At 44.5% G+C, this 19,730-nt stretch overlaps 1 protein-coding gene across 4 annotated transcripts in view; it reads right to left on the bottom strand.

Annotated features, from left to right (window-relative positions):
- Positions 1-19,730, bottom strand: part of Piezo2 (piezo type mechanosensitive ion channel component 2) — a 337,909-nt gene that overhangs the window by 213,636 nt on the left and 104,543 nt on the right. The window lies entirely within an intron of this gene.

Raw genomic sequence — 19,730 nt, 5'->3', positions numbered from 1 at the left:
ATAGGAACAGAAAGAAGCTTTCTTAAAGGACTGAGCCCATGGCTAAAGCAAGCATGCTCTTTCTGATACAAGTTTAGGCGGGGTCTCGCTAATGTCAGAGATAAGGACACTCAACAATGTCACCACCAATTATCATACCGCTGGGTGTTCCAATAATACCGTAAAACTAAGACAAAGACTGAAGAATCTTATTAGCCAGAAACATTCACAGATAATATGATCAAGGAAAATAATTTTCAGAGGATATCATTATCAATATAGAGCATTGAACTGAATCCACAGACCAACTATTAGAACAAATGTAAGAATTCAGGAAATGACTGAGATACAAGACCATCTTGCAAAAACCAGCATCCCTCCCCACAGTGCAGTAACCAGATAGACACCGAGGCACAACTTGGTTGGCAATCAGAACTCTGCCACGGTCTGGTCAGGTGTCAGGCTGGGCCGCTGCGCACAGTTATCCAATCAAACACTCGTCAGGGGGCTGCTTGGAGTTTTCTGGTGTCACCACAGTCCATGGCCCACTGATTTTAACAAAGGGAGATCGTCTGCCACCTTCCGGGCAGGCCTGGCTCAATCTGCTGGAAGGTCTGAAACCAGGGAGGGGAGTGAGAGAAGGCAACCGAGGGCAGGAGAGGAGCTCAGCTCGCCCCCTGGAGATTGGTCTGTCTGGGATCTTCCCTTCCTGACGGCCTGCCCTGTCTGCTGTGGACCTTCTTGGCCAGTCCACAGTCAGTCCTGCAAACCCCGACATAAAAGTCCTCAACCAAAAAGCTATGCAAAGAAGCATTCAAGTCACATCTGCATGTATTTCCTATTGTACTGCAACTCTCTCTGAAACTTGATTAATAAAAATACACACAGTTTAAAGACTTTTATGGATAAAAGAGAATCAATGAAGAAATATGTTAATTATGAATGGGATGATTTATGGCAAAGATGTCAATTTTCCCCAACTTTGGTCTACAAATTCAATACAATTTCAAACAGCATGCAATAAGAAACTTCTATGTCTTCACCGAATACATTTCAAAATACCTAGAAGGGATGTTCTGAGGATAGCAACAAACATTTAAAAATACATTTAGGATTAAAGCTCTACGAGTCGCTATGCTAATTTTGAAATATTAAGAAATAAGGTCAAAAGTGGGCAAAGCTGGTGCATGCAAACAGACATTAAGGTATGTTATAAACCTATGAATTGAAACAAAATAAAGGAATAAAACAGAAAAATAGTCAAGTGCAATATCATACATGGCTAAAGTAAAACCCAACTTATTTAAATTAACTTGGCAAATGTCAAAGTTGACCCTACAAATTAAGAGAAAAAGGATAGGAATGACATCAGTGATGTGACGGGGTCAGAGGCCCCAGCTCTCACCTCCCCACAGAAGCACCAATTTTGGCAACCACCATGGATGAGAGTACTTTTGTGGGAGCCCCAGAGACTAGTTGAGTTACACCATCTCAATGGGAAAAAAAAGTCCCAGAGTGAGCGCCCTGAAGAAGGCAAACTGAAAGGAGCGGTTTCCTTTATCCACAGAATCTCTCCCCAGAGTGGCTCAGCGTGGCGCTGGGGGGCCTGATTGCACTGCAGTTTCTACTCCTGGGCCAAGTGAGAATGATGACATGAGCACCCAATTTCCCAGTCTTGCATATGCTGCCCAGGAGGCCCACTGTCTTATCCCACCCAGAACACAGAAGGAAGGGAGAAGCATGGATGGGTTGCCAGGAGACAGTAAAGAGCAGGAAGAAGAGCGTGCGTGATTCTCAAGAGCATCACAACCCTGGAGCCCGCTGACAGATTCCACCAAGAGACCCATCACTGACCCTTGCAGGATGAGTCACCCAAAGACCTCCACAGCCCACTGCTGCAACCACACCTTGGATCCCTCCTCCTGCGGACAACGTCTCACACATCCTTGTGCATGGGCTTGCTGAGCTCTTGCAGAGAGTATAGAGACTGCAGCAGTAAACACAGACCCTAGTAACTGGCTGGGCTTTACAGGTTAGCACTTTGTTAGGGACCTACCCTAGAAAAAATAAGAGGTTGTCTCTCAGCACCAAGCATGGCTTTACTGATATGGGAGGCACAGGAACCCAAGAAAAGAAGTGACAAGAGGGGAGCAGCAGGTCTACCCACAGAAAAAAATTGAGAGAACCCTCTACCCTCACGGAATCTCAAATCAGGCTTACTGGTGAAGCGTTTTCTCTTCTGAAGAGAAAAGACTGGAGAAGGGCAAGTGCCAAAAAGGCTGAAAGGAGCACAAAGAATCAAGTAAACATGACACCACCAAAAGAAAAAACCGAAGCCCATCTACGTGAGAAAGCCCATATACAGGCTGAGCCCATATACATGAAAAGCCACAAATCTCCTGGCAAAGATTCAAAATAATCACCTTGCAATTCAGTGAGCTATAAGAAAATACAATCAGCTTAGATGAAATCAGGAAAGCTGTACATGAGACGTTCAGTAAAAAAAGGTAGGACCAGAAAAAAGGAATCGAGCAGAAGAGTATAAAGCCTGAAGTGAAAAATTCAATAGAAAGCGTCAACAGCAGACTGGGCCAACCAGAAGAGTCAGAGAGCTTGCAGATGGATTATTTGATATTATCCAGTAGAGGAAGGAACAAAACTTAAAAACAATGAAAAGGAGGTGAAAATAGGTTGTGGCAGTCATGGGACACCAGCAAGTGACCATTAGACACATTATAATGTCCAGAAAGGAACAGAATGAGAAAGGGGCAGAAGGTTAACCCCAAGGAACAATGGCAGAAAAGCCACCTCATCTGAAGAGTCCGATAGACATCAGGGCCCAAGAGGCCTAAAGAACTCCAACGAGTAAGGAGGTCTTCACAGAGACACACTATAATCAAAGTTTCAAAGGCCAAAAACAAAAACAAAAATTTAAATGAGCAAAAGAAAAAAAAAGTCATCACCTACCAGAGCCTCTCCAGATGACTGTGAGTGCTTCTCAGCAGGCCTGAGAGAGTGGGAGATGTATTCAAAATGCTATGAAAAGACTTTCAGCCCAACCAGGCCACCCATGGACGCTGTCCTTCAGAAATGACAGGCAGGTGCTGGAGGGCCTCGGCACCACCGGACCAGCCTTATGAGAAATGCTGAAGGGAGGACATGAAATGAAAAGACACCGAAGAGCCACGTGAAGGGCTCTGAAGACATGAAGCTCACCGATTAAGGCAAGAATATGGTCAAAGTCAGAATATTCTTAAGGCTGCAATGGTGCCATGTTGATTACGTGGAACTCCAATGTAAAAGTTGAAATATGAAATCATTAAAAACTATCATCACAATAATTTATTTGTAGTTATGAATTTTAAAAATGTGAATTGTGACATCAATAACATGAAATATGAGAGAATCAAAGTGTAGTTTTTACGTGTGACTGAAATAAAGTCGCTATCAAATTACGTAGATTATTATAACTAGAAGCTGTTTCATGTAAGTTTCATGGTAATCATTAAACCCAACCTTACAAGATGCACAAAAGGTAAAATGAATCAAAGCCCACCACTATAAAAAAAATCACATCACGAAGGGAGAGAATAAGAGAAGAAGAAAGAGCAAAGAGACTAGAGAGAGAGGAGAATGAACAAAATGCCAATTGTTGGTCCTGACCTATCAATATTTTTTTAATGTAAATGAATTAAATTATCCTGTTAAAAGATTGAGGATGATGAAATAAATTTAATAACAAGATCCAACTGTATGTGTACCAAAAAATTCAGCTTTCAGGACACATACAGGCTGAAAATGAAGTTGAAAAGGGTAACTGAAGGAGAGCAGGGAGGGCTATTCTCTTACCAAAGTGAACTAAGTCAGAAAGCTCTCACAAGAGACAAAGATGGTCATTTTATGAAGCTGAAGCATTCAATTCATAGGAAGAATAGAATAATTTTGCACATACACGCACATGACCTCAGAGCACCCAGGTATGCCTGTTAGCGGAGATGGATGGAGAGGTAGATGGCAGTATAATCACAGTAGGGTCCTGCACAGTCCAGTTCACCATGGCCACACCTTACAGACAGAAAAGCCAACAGCATGGGTCTGAGCAGCTCGGCGGGCGCTCCACTGACCCCAGGCACACACAGAATGTTCTCCAGGACAGATGGCAGGCGAGGCCACAAAGTGAGTCTGATCCAATCTCCTCACCCTGAACTCACGTCTTTCTGACCACAGTGGATGGAACTGGAAACCAACGACGGGAAGAAAATGGAACAATCCAAAACAGGGCGAAATTTAGCAGCACATGTGTGAAAATCACGGAATCAGAGAAGAAACCAAAAGAGAAATAAAAATACCTGGAGACTAGTGAAAATTAGTACACCATGAGCACAGTACGTCCAGGGGTACAGGATCCAGAGTGTCCCCAAGGTCCCTGTGTGGGTGGCACGGCCCAGGTTGGTGGAGCTACTGGGAGGGGGTGGGTGGAGGATGTGGGCCACGGTGGTGCATCTTGTCCTTGGCCCCGTCCCCCAGACCTCTCTCTCTCTGCTTCCTGGCTGCCACGAGGTGAGCAGAAAGAAACCCTTAACAATTTCCTAGCAGACCACATTCCACAGCACACCAAAGGGGACACCTGCCACGGTCCCGTAGGTTTATTCTTGGTTGCAGGGAGGGCTCAACACACAGAAATCTGTAAATGTAAAATACCCCATTACCAAAATGAAGGACAAAAAAAATCATACAATCATGTCAATAGATACAGAAAAGTTGTTTGACAAAAATCAACATCATTTTAAGCTTAAAAACTCTCAACAGATGAGGTACAGAAGGAATGCACCCCAATACAATAAAGACCATGTCTTACAAACCCACAGGGAATATCCTACCCAGTGGCTAAGAGCTGGAAGATTTCCTCTCAGATCAGGAAAAGGCCAAGAATGGACACTCTTGCCACTGCTGTTCAAAGAGTTCCGAAATCCTTGCAAGAGGGAAAAATAAAAGGCACCCAAATTGGAGAAGTGTTAAATTGTTCCTATTGAAGTTAATTATTTTAATACATAGAAAATCCTAAAGACTCCACACAAAAAAAACAACTGTTAGAATTAATTTAAAAATTCAGCAAAGTTGCAAGATACAAAATCAACATGCAAATATCAGTTGTGTTTCTATAAACTGATAATGAACTATCTGTAAAATAAAAAAAAAAACCCTCACATTTACAATAGCACTTAAAAGAAAGGAATACTCAGGCACAGATTTAACCAAGGAGGTGAAAGGTCTGTGCCCTGAAAACTGGAAAACACCAATGAAAGGGGTGAAAAGAGAGGCAAGCAGGTGGGAACACACCCCATGCCCACGGACTGGAACTAATGTTGTTAAAATGTTCATACCACTCAAAACTGCTATGGTCCCAAAACAATCCCCCTCTCAAAATACCGATGTGGTTTATTCACAGAAATGGAACAAAAAATTGTTCAAAAATTTGTTTGGAACCACAAAAGATCCCAGATATCTAAGAACTATTGAGCGAGAATCACCAAGTTGGAGGCATCACACTTCCTGATTCCAAATGTATTATAAATTTACAGCAATTAAAATAGAAGGTACGAAGACCCACGGGACAGAAGAAAGAGCCCAGAAGTCAACCCACACATACATGGTCAATAAACCCTTCCTGAGGGCTCCGAGAAGACCCAGTAGGGAAAGGAGACATCCTTAACAAGCGGTATTGGAAAAACTGGATACCCGCCGTCAAACAGTGAAAATGGCCCCCTGTCTCCCACCTTGTAAAAAATACCAACTCAAAGTAGAATGAATGCCTGAAACTGCAAACATCTAGAAGAAAAGCTAGGCAAAAGGTTCCTTTACATTAGTATTGGCAATGATTTTTTTAAAAAAAATGTGGTACAGAAAACAAAGCAAAAAATAACTGGGATTACATTATGGAAAAGTTTTTGCACACCAAAATGAGAAGGTCACCTATGGAATGGGAGGATACACTTGCATGCTATCAGTCTGCTAAAGGGTTAACATCCAAAATATATGAACCTGACCTGACTTTCCTATGTATATATATATGAGTATCCCACAAGGAATCTCACTGTCCTGCACATCTACAAGACTGGGTCCTAATTAGAATAACATATACCCTAGGTCAGTATAAATATGTCAAAATAGTCTCTACTGTCATGTAGAACCAAAAAGAACAAATAAAAACACAAAATATATGATGAACCATAAAACTAAATAATAAAAAACAAAAAAAAACCATAATAAGAAATGGGCAGAGGATCTGGGCAAGGGTTCTTTTCTCCAAAGAACATATAAAAAGAGCCATCAGGTATTTGGCGAGCTGCTCAGTATCACCAGTCATTGGGGAAATGCAAATCCAAACCTCAACTGAGCTATCACTTCTGCCATGGTCTGAATGTCTCCACCTAGAATTCCTGAGTGACAACTTAATTGCCATCGTGATGGTCTGAAGAGGGAGGACCTCGGGAAGGGCTTCAGTGGTGACAGAAGAGCCCCCTGGATGGGATTAGGGCTCTCACCAAGGGCTTTGGGGGTGAGGGGTTGTGCCCTTGTCCCTTCTGCCATGTGAGGAGACAGAGCTGTGCCCCTCTGCAGGAGGCCAGCACAGGCACCACACCGTGATGGAGCAGAGACAGGGCCTGTACCAGACACCAGCGCTGCCAGGCCTCCTCCTGGGATGTCTCAGACTCCAGAACTGCGAGAAACGGACTTCTCTTCCTTACACGTTCTGTGGTCTGTTAGTGCAGCACAGGCGGACGAAGGCAGCCTCAGGACAACAGCCTCACCATGGCTACTGCTGAACATCAGGTAGTCAGTGTTGGTGAGGACTTGGGGAAAAGGAAACGCACACTATGTGCGGAAATGTAATTTGGTTTAGCCATTGCGGAGGATTGTGTGAAGGTTTATAACAAATTAAAATAGTTCTATGCTATATGGTCCAGCAATCCCACTTCTGCATGCATGTCCAAAAGAATTAAATTGGGATCTCCGAGACTTATCTGCATGCCCATGCTAACTGCAGCAGGATGAAAAACACCAAGATATGGAAACAATTTAAATGCCCATTGAGGTATGTGAATGGATGTAAAAATTCGTGGTATAAACTAACAATACAATGGAACAGCATCTGCCATTTGCTTTGATGTAGATGGGCCTGTAGAGTAATACGTTGAGCAAAACAAGCCAGAGGCAGGAGGACAAGGGCTGCCTGACCTGACTTGTACATGGAATCTAAAGTCCCACTCGTTGACACAGAGAGTGGCCAGGTGGCTGCCAGGGGCTGGGGTTTTGGGGAAGTGTTAATGTTAGATGATGGTTGAAGGGTAAAGTCACACATGATAAAGGAGTTTTGGAGAAGTTCTGCTCAATCAAGGATGAATTTTATGCTAAGTATTATTGTCAAAACCAAAACTCACTAATAATAGAAAGGGGTGGAGGAGCCTCATGTCTGAGTTTGGTGGTGCTGATGGTTCTGCAGCTCCTTGAGATGTGTACATCAGGCAGCCACAGGTAAATGGTGCATGAATACAGTGGTTCTTAATATAATATAGTGGTTCTTAGCCAGATAAAAACTGGCTATAATAGAGAAAAAAAGTAATGCTAGTTCCTTGCCATACACAAAGGTGATCTTCAGACAAATAAAGACCTAAGCATGAACAATAAAATTCTAGAGCCAATAAATGAACACATGAAGTAATAACTTCATGACTTTGGAGCAGGGTTTGTTTTCTAAAATAATGCTAAAAAACCAAGCTATAGGAAAAAGAAAAGATAGTTTTAACTGCATTATGTTGGAAATTTCACAAATGCCAACATAAATAAAATGGACAGACAAATGATTAAGACATCTGAAATGTATATTAGATTCACAGAACAGATAAAGAATCCCTGTATATCCACATTGGGCAAAACATTTAAATAAGCATCTTGCCAGAGAAGATCAGAGTAGGGAATCCGCTAATAGGGAGAAGCTAAAAGCCACTGTAACACAAATGAGCTAAGATATAAATGATCAGACATCTCATACCCACTTGATCAGGAAACGTTATAAAATGCCATAGCCCTGAGTTTCTGTGAGGGAACCTCACCCAGGTGTTAGTTTGAATTAGTTCAGGCTTTCTAGAAGTCATTACTTAAGAATACCTGACCCTCTGACCCAGCACACTACTCAACAACCTGTAATCCCAGCTCTGTGGGAGGCTGAGGCAGGAGGATTGCCATTTTGAGGGTAAAGTCACACACACCCACACCCACCTGCCCCCCACCCCATTCATCTGCTGTAGTTTTTATTGCTTTTACTAGAAAGAAGTAAGTATGAACACACAGAAAGACATTTTCTCAAGATCAGTGAAGTAATGTCTCATTGTGTGCTATAAACAAGGAGGTTTTACTTGTCTAAACCCTTAGAATAACATTTCTCAAAGGCAAAGGAACACACACACACACACACACACACACACACAGCCACACACACGTACACATACTAATCAAGGTGAAATTCACACAGCAAATTGGGTGGCACCCATGTATTCACCAATATACTCCCAGTGTTGAGCCACTGCTGCCTCTGCCAATTTCCAAAGCTCCTTATCCTAAGGCACCTGGTGTGAAGTTACTCTCCATCCCCCACCCAGCCCCAGCAGCCACACACCAGCTCTCCAACTCCATGGAGGTCCCACACACCTGTAGCCACACAGCAAAGGGCCTTTTTTGAGTGGCTTCTTAGATAGAACATACTGCTTTCAAGCCATGCATCTGCAGACTGCATCAATACTGCATGGTCTTTATGGCTGAGTATTATTCTACTGCACGTATGGAAATTTGCTCATCCACCCATCTACAGATGGACATTGGGCTTCGTACCTACACTGCTGTTCCAAACACACACATACACATGCTTGCTGGAGTGCCAGCCAACAATTATTTTATGTAGATATCTAGGATGGAATTGCTGCTTCATATGCAATTATGTACTTGGCTTTTAGAGGAACTGCCAAATTGTTTTCCACAGCAGATGTGCTCTTATACATTTTTTGGGCAGCCATGTACAAGGGTTCCAATTTCTCAACATCTCTGTCAACATTTGTTATTTTCTATTTATTATCATTTTTGCTATAGCTATCCTAATGGGTATCAAGAGAAAAATCTGTTGTAGCTTTGATTTGCATTTCCCTAATGATTAATAATGTGCTTATTGTCCATTTTCATATTTTCTTCTAGAAAGAAATTGTCTTATTGATCTGTTTCTATCTCCATGACAATGGCACACAATTTTGAATACCGTAGTTTTGAAGTGAGTTTTAAAATGAGGAAGAATGTGTCTTACAACTCTGGTGTTCCAAAATACCAATTTTGCTATTTGAAATCCCTTATAATTCCATATCAACTGAAGGATCAGTTTTTTTAATTTATGCAAAAGGTCTATTTGCATTTTAACAGTGGTTATACTGTGTCTGTAGATTATTTCAAGTGGAAGTGACATCTTAACAATACTAAGCCTTCCAATCCATAAGCACAGGGTTTCTTTCCATGTACTTAGAACCTCAGTTACATTCAACATTTTCAACACACAAGTCCTTCACCACTTGGGTCCAATTTATTCACAGATATTTCTTTATTTGATTACTATAGATTATTCATTATCAGTGTACAGAAACACAACCGATTTTGTGTGTTGACTTTTACTGAGACGTTGCTGAATTTATTATTTCTAGAAGTATTTGTGTGAATTTTTTGGGGAATTTTCTATATATAAGTACACACCATCTGCAAACAAGGGTATGTTTGTTTTTGTTTTTTTGTTTTTTCGGTTTTTTGATTTTTTCCTAGTTTGATGGTCTTTCATTTTTTTCTGGCCTAATTTTCCTGGCCAGAAATTCTGATACAACACTGAACAGAAACGAAAAAAGTAGCCATATTAGATTGCTAACACTGCCATAATAAAATATCACAAGCTGGGGGCCTTAACTAACAGATCTTCATTTTCCCACATTTCTGGAGGCTATAGGTCTAAGGTCAGAGTGGCACAAGTGGGTTCAGGTTTAAAGGGACCTCTTCTTGGCTTGCAGGTGACACTTCTTGCTGCCTCTTCACATATTCTCTCTTCTGCACCCATCCCCAGCATCTCCGTGTGTCCCAATGTCCTCTGACAAGGAGATCTGCTAGCCTTCATTAGGAACCATCCTAATCACCTTCTTTTATTTTAATTATCTCTTTGAAGTATCTCCAAGCATAATTATCTCTTTGAGATACTCCAGCATCTCAGAATGTGATTTACATTATGAGATGCTGGCGTAAGGGCTTCAACATATATATTTTGGGGATGCTGTGGTTTGAATCTTGAATGTATCACCAGGTCCTGTTTTAAAAACTTGATCCTCATGGTTGTTGCCCTGCTGGAAGTTGGTGGAACTGTAAAGAGGTTGGGCCTAGGGTAGGCGGTCTTTAGGTGATTAGATGCATGCTCTTGTGGCAGATAATGGGACCCAAGACCCTTCTTCTCCCTTGAGTTTCCTCCTGGCCATGAGGTGAGCAGTTTTATTCAGCCAAAGCCTCCAACCATCATGTGCTGGCTTGTCACAAGCCACAAAGAACAGAGCCAACTGATCATGGGCTATAACCTTCAAAATTATGAATGAACCTTATCTTTTTACGAGTTGACTATCTGGGGTATTTGTTTTAGCAACAGGAAGCTGATTAACGTGGGGAACATAATTCAGCCCATAACATAACGGTGCCCTCTAGATTCTCAAAATTCATGTACCTCTTAAGTGAAAAATAATTTAGACCTTTCCCAAAGCCAAAAAGTTTGGACCATTCAAGCATCAAATCCAAGTCCAACGTCTTATCTAAATACAATCTGAATCAAATGTGAGTTGTTAAAAATCAAATCAGATGTGTTGTTAAAATGGATGCCTTTAAGTTTTCACAGAGATTACCTTGAGTACTGGATAGGAGGGGGACTAGTGAGAGCAGAAGCACAGAGCTGACCGCTTGCAACTCTGCCTTAGCCTTCACTTCCTGCTTTCACTGAGCCTAGCAAGAAAAGAAAAATGAAAGCTTGGGGGTTCTATCAGGCCTGTTCTGAGTGCAGATCCACTTCTGGGAAAGTAAGTGACCAGGACACTTTTCAGTGCCATAATTTCTCAAAGAAATCTTCTCTTCAGTTTTCCCTCCTAGGATTTTAAGATGCCATTGTTTATCTCAGTTGTGATTTTTCTTTTGCTCTGAGCAGTTGTGAGTTGTTCATTTGATTTATGAGTTAGATGTCACAAAGTCAATAAATGTGCATCAATCTTCCAGGCTGCCGCCAGATGCGGCAATAAAGACAAATGCTGTTCTTTGTGAATCAAGTCCTCTCTGCTCTGGAACCAAAGTGGGAATGAGGGGTGTTGTCTTTAAGACCTCTGTGTGAATGAGCACGAAGAAAAGACAAACACCAATGTCGAATATTTGCATGCTGTTTTAAAATGTCTTGATGATTTGTTTCTTGATTCATTATTCTCTTGATTGCTGCAAATGTTGGACAGTCTGAAGAGTTCTTAAAATTTTGATCCTGACTGTTTTTGCTTGATTTTTAGATGTTCTCTGAGAGGGTCAGCACTTGGAGGAGTGTATGTATTAAGCCACTTGCACTGATGTCCATTTTCAATTGCCAAACATTTCTTATTCTCAGCTCTTTTTTCCCTTATCCTGTGTACCTGGGCCTGAGGTGAGGTAGACACCCTGTGGGAAAGGCATGGCAGAGGAAAGCCACTGCATTCATGGCAGTCATAGGAGGGAGAGAGAAAAAGGGGGCGGGGGGAGTACACATTGTGTGGGGGTATTGTATTGTGTGCTATGTATTTTAATTTCTTTTTTTTAAGAGAGAGAGAGAGAATTTTTAATATTTATTTTTCGGTGGATACAACATCTTTGTTTGTATGTGGTGCTGAGGATCAAACCCAGGCCGCACGCATGCCAGACGAGCGCACTACCACTTGAGCCAATGTATTTTAATTTCAAAGTACATATATACCTGCCTGTGATGAGCCACAGTCTCAGGGGTGTGGCGATGACCCCAATGCTCCTTTATATGCCTCTGGGGTGAGGCTCTGGGCCCTGAAGAACGTGAAGCTGGAGGCAGGGGCTCCTCTGTATAATTCTTCATGCATGACCCTCAGCTGATGTTGGACAGAACCAACAGTGGGGGAAAGACAAAGGCCATGCCATTTGGGGTGCCAGATAGTGGAGTGTAGCAGAATGAAACCCTTCTCCAAGTCGAAGTTCTTGTTTTGCTAAGGGAATCTCAGGAGAGCCCTGTGCAGGAGCCACTGGGAGCTAATTGCTAGAAAAATGCCGCCCCCCAACCCCAGCCACACTCCAGGGACTAAGTTTTATTTCTCTCATTCCTTACCATTTGTAGGTCCCTTGGTGCAAAATTTGGTGAACTGGCTTAATAAATAACAAGAGATCTGAGGACTCCTTGTTGGCCTGATGTAAAGCGTTCTTGCCGACAGCATTGAGGGCAGCTCACAGAGACCACCTGTCGTCATCTGTGTGGTTTTCTTTAGTGGACATTTAGTGGGGTCTCCCTAGTACAAGGCATTGTTTGAGAAGTGTCTCGAGAGGTAAGGCCAGGTGCCCATGCTCAGGGAGCGTGCGGGCTGCTCACTTTAGGAAATGCCCAAAGCGGTTATCTGGAACACCCTGAACAGGCCTCTGCTGACCGAACTGCGTCGTGTCAGCTGCAGTGAGAGATGTCAGGGGACACGTGGGCAGTGTGCACCATGGGTGTTAGGATAACTGAGGTTCTCGAGACGGACCCTTAACTTCAGAGCTCCTTCAGAAGAGCTCCCCCGTTCTGGTTTTGACAATTCCATCAACAGAGCAGATTTTTCACGTGTCTCCTTGGAATATTCTGCATTCTCTCCCTTTCACTCTGTCTAAGCCAACTCCCTATATGAACCTTCAACCACACTTCTCATATTCCAAATCATCCACAAAAATGAAGAAGGCTTTTTATTCCCACATGGCTGCTCCCGGAGAGGAGTGAGTTGCTGGGCCATCCTTAGAGGACCGACGTGGAGGCAGCTAGTCTGAGCAGCTGGTGAAATCCCAGCATCAGAGGAGGAGCAGGGCTGGGTCTCCAGTCTGGAAACTTCCAGGCTGTACCTGGTAAGTACCCACCAGTTCCTCTCTTTCTGTTCCTGTCTGAAGTCTCAGGATTTCCACCCAGAGGGAATGAAGGAGCGCGGGGTGGGCTCCAGCTGCCGGCTCTCCCCGATGTCACTCTCCACAGTCAGACGCGCAGTGAGCCAATGTGGCCACTGCTCAGCTCCTCCCACAGGTAGAGGGCTGGGAATCAACAGGGGACCAGGCAGGAAGTGTCTGTAATGAAGCGATGACCCTAGCCAGGGAGTTTCTGCAACAAAGTTTTCTGCAGAGGGTCCCATGCCCCTGCCCTAACCTTCTTTGGCCGTTGTAGAAAAAAACATGGAAACCATCAGTTGTTTAGGGTCAGAGTTGCAGAAATCACAACATTGTTTGCTAAAAAAAATAAAACAAAAGCGATGAGAGGGAGCCTGCTGACCCTCTTCCCGCGGCCCTGTGGCTTGTTCATAGAGTTGGCACGAAGCCCTAACTCAGGGTTCCACGTACACATGAGAGCGCTTCTCCGGCCTCTGGTGGCCCACACCTCACAGCCTGGAACCCCAGTGCATTGCTCAGCTGCCTTGAGGCAGCCGGCTTGCAAGGCCAAGGCAGGGGCACTTGATAGGGGCGTGCCCACGTTTCTCCCCACTTGCCCACCCGGGAGCTCACAGAGAGCCTGGAGAGCTCTGGCCACGGCGGGGGAGCAGGCGGCCATTGTCTCACGTCCAGAGGGCAGAAGTAGGACGGGTCCATCCTGCCAGGACGCTCCACCTCCACCTCCACACTGGATGTCTACACCAGCCTGCTCCCCACCAGCCCGCCCCCGGGGTCCGTGAGAGAAGTGTGAGGAAAGCCATTTTACTAGGGTGCATGAGAGAGGATTATCCAGGTCGGTCTGTTTCCATAGCTTGGTTTTTTGGTGCTAGGGGAAATTTTAGATGCACTGGCACAGGGCTCGGTGTATAGTTGTACCTTAATGTCTTTTTCTTTCTCCATTAACAAAACATTACCACAAAACAGCTGCCTCATGGTGTCTAGAATCAAGCACATCTGTACTAGTTGAGTTTGATTTTCGACCTGACTTTCTTCTGGCAGCGAGGGCCTGAGTGAGCCCTGTGACTGGCTGTGAAGCGCCCTGTGGGTGCGCCCATGTACCCTCCTGTGCACAGCCCCGTGCGGATGAGTCGGCACCGGTGCCTTTGTTGGGTCGCCATGAACAGAGAATGGCTCTCAGATCTAGTGGGGCCAGCGGAAGGCCTGGTGGGAACTTTCTTGAATTTCGAAAGCACAGCCTCTTTGCTTGTTTGTATCTATAAAACTTTGCTTTCAAGCTTCCTTCTTCCACTAGAAAGGGATCAGCAACAGCAGCCTCAGGGTCAAATCTGCCTTTACCCTGGATTGTGTCCTTCCCCACCCTGCTGTGGTGCTGGGGTGGAGCGCAGGGTGCTCACAGTTGACCCACACCCCAGCCATTCTCATTTTTTGAGACAGGTCTCCCCAGATTGCCCAGGCTGGACTCCAGCTTGTGATCCTCTCAAACTATCCTTCCAGGTAGCTGGGACTAGATGTGTGTGCCACCATGTCTGGCTCCACTGATGCTTTTGTCTGACCTGACAGCTAATTTAAATGGTTGAAAAATGTCAAGAGAAAAATATAGTTTCATGGCATAATGAAAACTACCTGAAGGATAAATATATGTGCTTAATTTTTTTTTTATAGGATCACAGCTGTTTGTTAGATTTCTGTCATTACACAATACCCGAGGTAATTATAAAATAGAGAAAAAAGGTTCATTATGGTTCCTGGATCTTTGGGGAACACTACGTACAACATAGTAGCAGTTATGAATGGAGCTGGAAAAGGCAGCTCTGAGTAAAGATGATAGAGACACAAATCCCTGCTTCTGCCACGTGGAAAAGGTGCAGACACAACACACAGTAAACTGCAGCCACCGACGTGAAGGGAGGGTCACAGGGACACTCAGTGAACTACAGCTACCCTGGCGAAGGGAGGATAACAGCAATTGTGATGTTTACTGTCCCACAGCAGTGGCAGCTTTATCGGGGCCAAAGTAGACGTACAGCAGAATGCGTTCACATTTTCCCCTGCGGCAGGTGACTGGCTGCTTCACAGAGCCCTGCAGGCAGGAGTAGCCATTCCTGCAGATGTGTGGCTAGCAGGAAGTATGGACTTCTAGCCCCCTAGCAGCTGCTAAGAAACCACAGCCCTTGTCCTATGAATAGAGTCTGCCAGGAGCCACAGGGTACTGCTGAGCCTCCAACTGCATGGTGGAAGCTGTCCCCACCTTTAGGACATGTATGCACGGTCCAGGGACAACCTATGTCTCTGAGAAGATGATGTGGTGGTTCTGTGGTGCACCAGGCTGCTACCCACCCCTAACCCCCTCCACAACCACCTCACTATTCCTCAGGTTCTGCAGGTAATTGACTGATAATTGCTCACAACTGTGTTCCTCCCACTTGATTGTCTTGTTTTTTTATTTTTAGTTGCAGATGGACACGATATCTTTACTTATTTATTTTCATGTGGTGCTGAGGATCAAACCCAGTGCCTCACATGTGTGAGGCAAGTGCTTCGCCACTGAGCTACACCCCCTCCCCTACCCCGTGATTGTCTTTAGTGTAGAAATTTGCCTTGCCTAAGTCACACCCCTGCCTGGGGACAGCTCACCTCCAAAGTCCAGGGTGCAGTGTGGTACGTTTCAGAGCTCAGCCCACCTGCCTCAGCTTTAGACAACTCCAAAGGGTTGTTTGGATGCCGAGACTCCCCGGACTCAGTTGAGGGTGCACTGTCACCCCACAGCGTCACCGTCAGTGTATCCTTGGCTCCCTCCTCCTTTCGTTTGTCTTCCCCCCACTTGGGTTCTGTTCAACATCTTCTGAGGCTCAGGCATGAAGAACTACCCAGAGGACTCCCTGCGTCCAGCTTCACCTTCTTCAGCGTCCAGAGCTTCTCCCCAGGGCTGTGTCAAGGCGCTCTGGGGCCATCACCGCACACCTGAGACTTGTCAGAGGCAGGTGCGTGTAGTAACTGCTTGGGTGCCTGTGGCTGTCACATCTTCATCAAGCTTGTCCACAGGTATACGCTTGATGTCAGGAGATGACAGCTTCATGGTTCCAGGGCTGGGACTCCTTGTGCTCTCCTGTTCTTCCCTCAGGGAACACGTCCCAGGTTCCTATGACTAACTGCCTCATGACCACTGTGTTTATTCTCGCTAACCCTGGGCTTTCCTTTCGTGCCTGGGAAGCCAGGCCAGGCAGCTGTTAGCTAGCTAGGCCTTCTGTTTGTCATCTGTGCTCAGGAGCAACAGTGGGGTGACTCATCTGCAGAGGGAGTCTGCACTCAAGGCATTGATCATCTAGACTTCTCCCTCCATGAGATTTTAGGAAATGAGTCGTTTTTTTTCTCCATTGCTATAATAATATCTAAGAAATTGGCGAGAAGACAATTCAACCTCTCCTTTTTGATTCTACATGCCTCTGGCCTTGCATCCAGGCTGCTGTGGGAAGGGCAGCCACGTCCACAAATCCCTCCATCCCACCACCTTCAAGTTCATGTCTTCCTTTCTTTTTTTCCCTCCCTTCTTTCTCTCTTCCTTGTCTGCCTGCCTTCCTTCTTTCCCCCTTCCTTTGCACTTTAACATTAATGTGTACCCCTTTAAGTCTAATTTATTACTTGACTTTTGAGTTCTTAGAATAAAAATCCTTCTGTAATAATCTAAAAACTAATCTTAAAATATCTTTCTTTTAATTACATTTCCTATGATTTTTCTTTTTTTAAATGAGGACCTTTACTCTTTAGAAGATAAATATACCTTTGAAGATTTAATAAGTTTCCTTGAAAACGATAATTCCCCAAATTTAGCCAAAACACTCATTTGAGAGGAAAATCAATACGTGTAACTTCTATAAGGTTATATTTGGCTTACATAAATGCTTTCAAACACATGTCTGGGGTAAAACATAGGCTAAGTAGAGCAAAACACACAGACGTTCAGTGTGCAATTTCATGAGTGCACCTGGGAAGCCACCCTGAGGACCAAGACATGGAGCACAGACGTGACTTAGAATGTCTACCATGCTGCTTTTTACCAACTCCCAGTCCCCTAACAGAGACTTAAGAATTACAATGCACTCTGGAGAGCATCAGAGTTAAGCTTCAGAAAGTCTAAGATGAAGAGAAAAACATGTCAAAGGTGCTCAAGAAACGCATCTGAAGTGGAAACAGGGTCAAGAAGCACGACTGACCTCGTCAAGAACTATGAACGCTAGAAGACACTGGAACAGCAGGGCAGAGAGCTGACGGCAGGAGCTCAAAAGACCTCAACCGAAAACCCTATCCCTTCAAATCATCCTTCAAAGAAGGTAAACAAGGCAACAAAAACCAAATACAATGCGGCCACAGAGCCACCCTATGAGGAAGAAGTTCTTCAAAAGGGAAAACCACTCTGTTGGGCAGCTCCAACTACAGGGAGGGATGTGGAGCTCAGAGAGGACAAGAGTGGATACACAAATGAATGCAGAACCCCCAGCCTTTCTTAAGTCCCACTGGCTTCCTGCTGCCTGGGGTGGGCATGTTGCTTCCTCACTGACAGGTGCTCTGTGTGTTTGACAAAGAGGAAATACAGTTAGGCCCAGTGGCACATCCCTCAAGTCCCAGTGACCCTGGAGGCTGAGGCAAGAGGATGGCAAGTTAGAAGCCAGCCTCGGAAATTTGGTCTCAATTATAAAACAAAAAGGGCTGGAGATAGAGCTCCATGGTTAAGCAGTTACCCGCCACATCCACTCAGAAGAAACAGGCCATACAGGATGAGACTCTTTGTCTAGATGTGCTCAGGACCAGAAGTAAAATACATTTCAGAGTTTTCAGATTTGGGTATATTTGCACCAACTTGATAGTTGAGCAAACCTCATCTGAAAATCCACCCGAATCCATAACTTGGTGAACATCACATCAGAGTAGGGACGCTGGACCTGTATATGTAAATCTATGGATACACAAAAACCTGGAGCTCCTTTTGCCAAGTTTTCTCACTGATCACTTGGTGGGCAGTAACTCCTTGAATTTGAAAAGTCTCCTTAAAAAAGGAAACTGTTTGTTAGCCAAGCTGGCAAGATTTTTGCCTTCAGAGTCTGCAATCTGCATCCCAGCAATAGCAGTGACCTTCTGCCACTCACCCAAGGTGCTCTCCTCTGTGCTGAAGAGGCCAAACTCACCACAGCCCCAATTTCTGCCCAACCAGGAAAGAGCGAAGCAAACCCCAAACACGTGCCCTTTGCTTGCTTCAACTTAACAGCTATGACTCAGCTGGGGGGCAGCCTCACTTCCTGGCCATCTGCCCATTTCATGGCCCAGTGACACTTTCCCAAGTCCTGACAAGCAAGCCAGGTACGTCATCTTTGGCTCTTCACCAGGTCCTACTCTTTAGTGAACTGGCCTCTGCAACACATTTGGCTTTTGGCCCTGGGTAACAGATGCCTCTGGACCTCTAGCCTTGATCATCTAGATTCTAAATGGCCTGGGATTCCATTCTTGCACATCTCTCAATAACTTCGTCATCCATTGTACCACCTGCTGACCGTATCCTGTATGCCAGAATTACGTGGGGCACTATGGTGACAAAGGTCACAACCCACGGTCCCCACACTGGAGGGACTCACAGTTCAGCATGAGGGACAGCTACTTGGTAAGATAGGTGTTTTACTGGCTCCGTGACAATGTGTATTGTTCTATGGCAGTAAGAATGACTAAATATTTTAGAGTCTTTCTGCCATCTGTAATAATCTTCCAACTGATTAATTCAGTAGGGAACTGGGCACATAACCTTTTCATACAATGAGGCTTTGCTAAGTTCTTATATTATTCCTTGCACCATGTTAAAGAATGAATTCTGCCACTTAATCACTAAGGTGGTTTTGTCCAAGTCCTCCAGAGTCTCTGGGACTCACTCTCTCACTACATATAACTGCAGAATGTTTCACAGTAGAAATCATGGTTCTTGACATGTAGCTGCTGTTTAACTGGGCAGTGTAACCCAAGGGTTCTTATGAAACAACTTTTGGCTGATTGCTGAGGCTCTGAAGAGCTCAGGGCATTGGCAACCTTGTTAATTACAGCTGCTCGTGGTTTTTCAAATGCAAGATGTCCTGACGTCGGCCCCAGAAGCTCTGATTTCATTGCTCTGGGTGGGCTGGGGCACAAGTGTGTTGTACAAAGCTCTCTGGGCAGCTACGTGGTGAGCCAGGGCTGAGGACCACTGTGGTGGAGGGGCCCCACATCTGTATAAGAGCAGCAATGTCTTTCCTCTCATCGAAGAGTCAAATAGGTCTTTATTTTACTCTTTAAATAGAATAATAAAATATATAGGGCATCCTAAAAATAAGTATGTTACAGGATGAATTGTGTCCCCTGAAATGTTCATATGCCGAAGTCCTAATGCCCAGGACTTCAGAAGAGGACTCCATTTGGAGACTGAGACTTTGAAGAGGTAATTAATCTAACTAGAGGTCCTGTGTGTATGTGTCACTGGAGTCCTTAAAGGAAGAAGCGATTAGGAAGGATCTGACCAGAGG

The sequence above is a fragment of the Ictidomys tridecemlineatus genome, chromosome 13, assembly GCF_052094955.1.
Source record: "Ictidomys tridecemlineatus isolate mIctTri1 chromosome 13, mIctTri1.hap1, whole genome shotgun sequence".
In the NCBI taxonomy this organism is placed as follows: Eukaryota; Metazoa; Chordata; class Mammalia; order Rodentia; family Sciuridae; genus Ictidomys; species Ictidomys tridecemlineatus.
The sequence above is the reverse complement of the archived record's forward strand: the minus strand, read 5'-3'. Positions and strand labels throughout refer to the sequence as shown.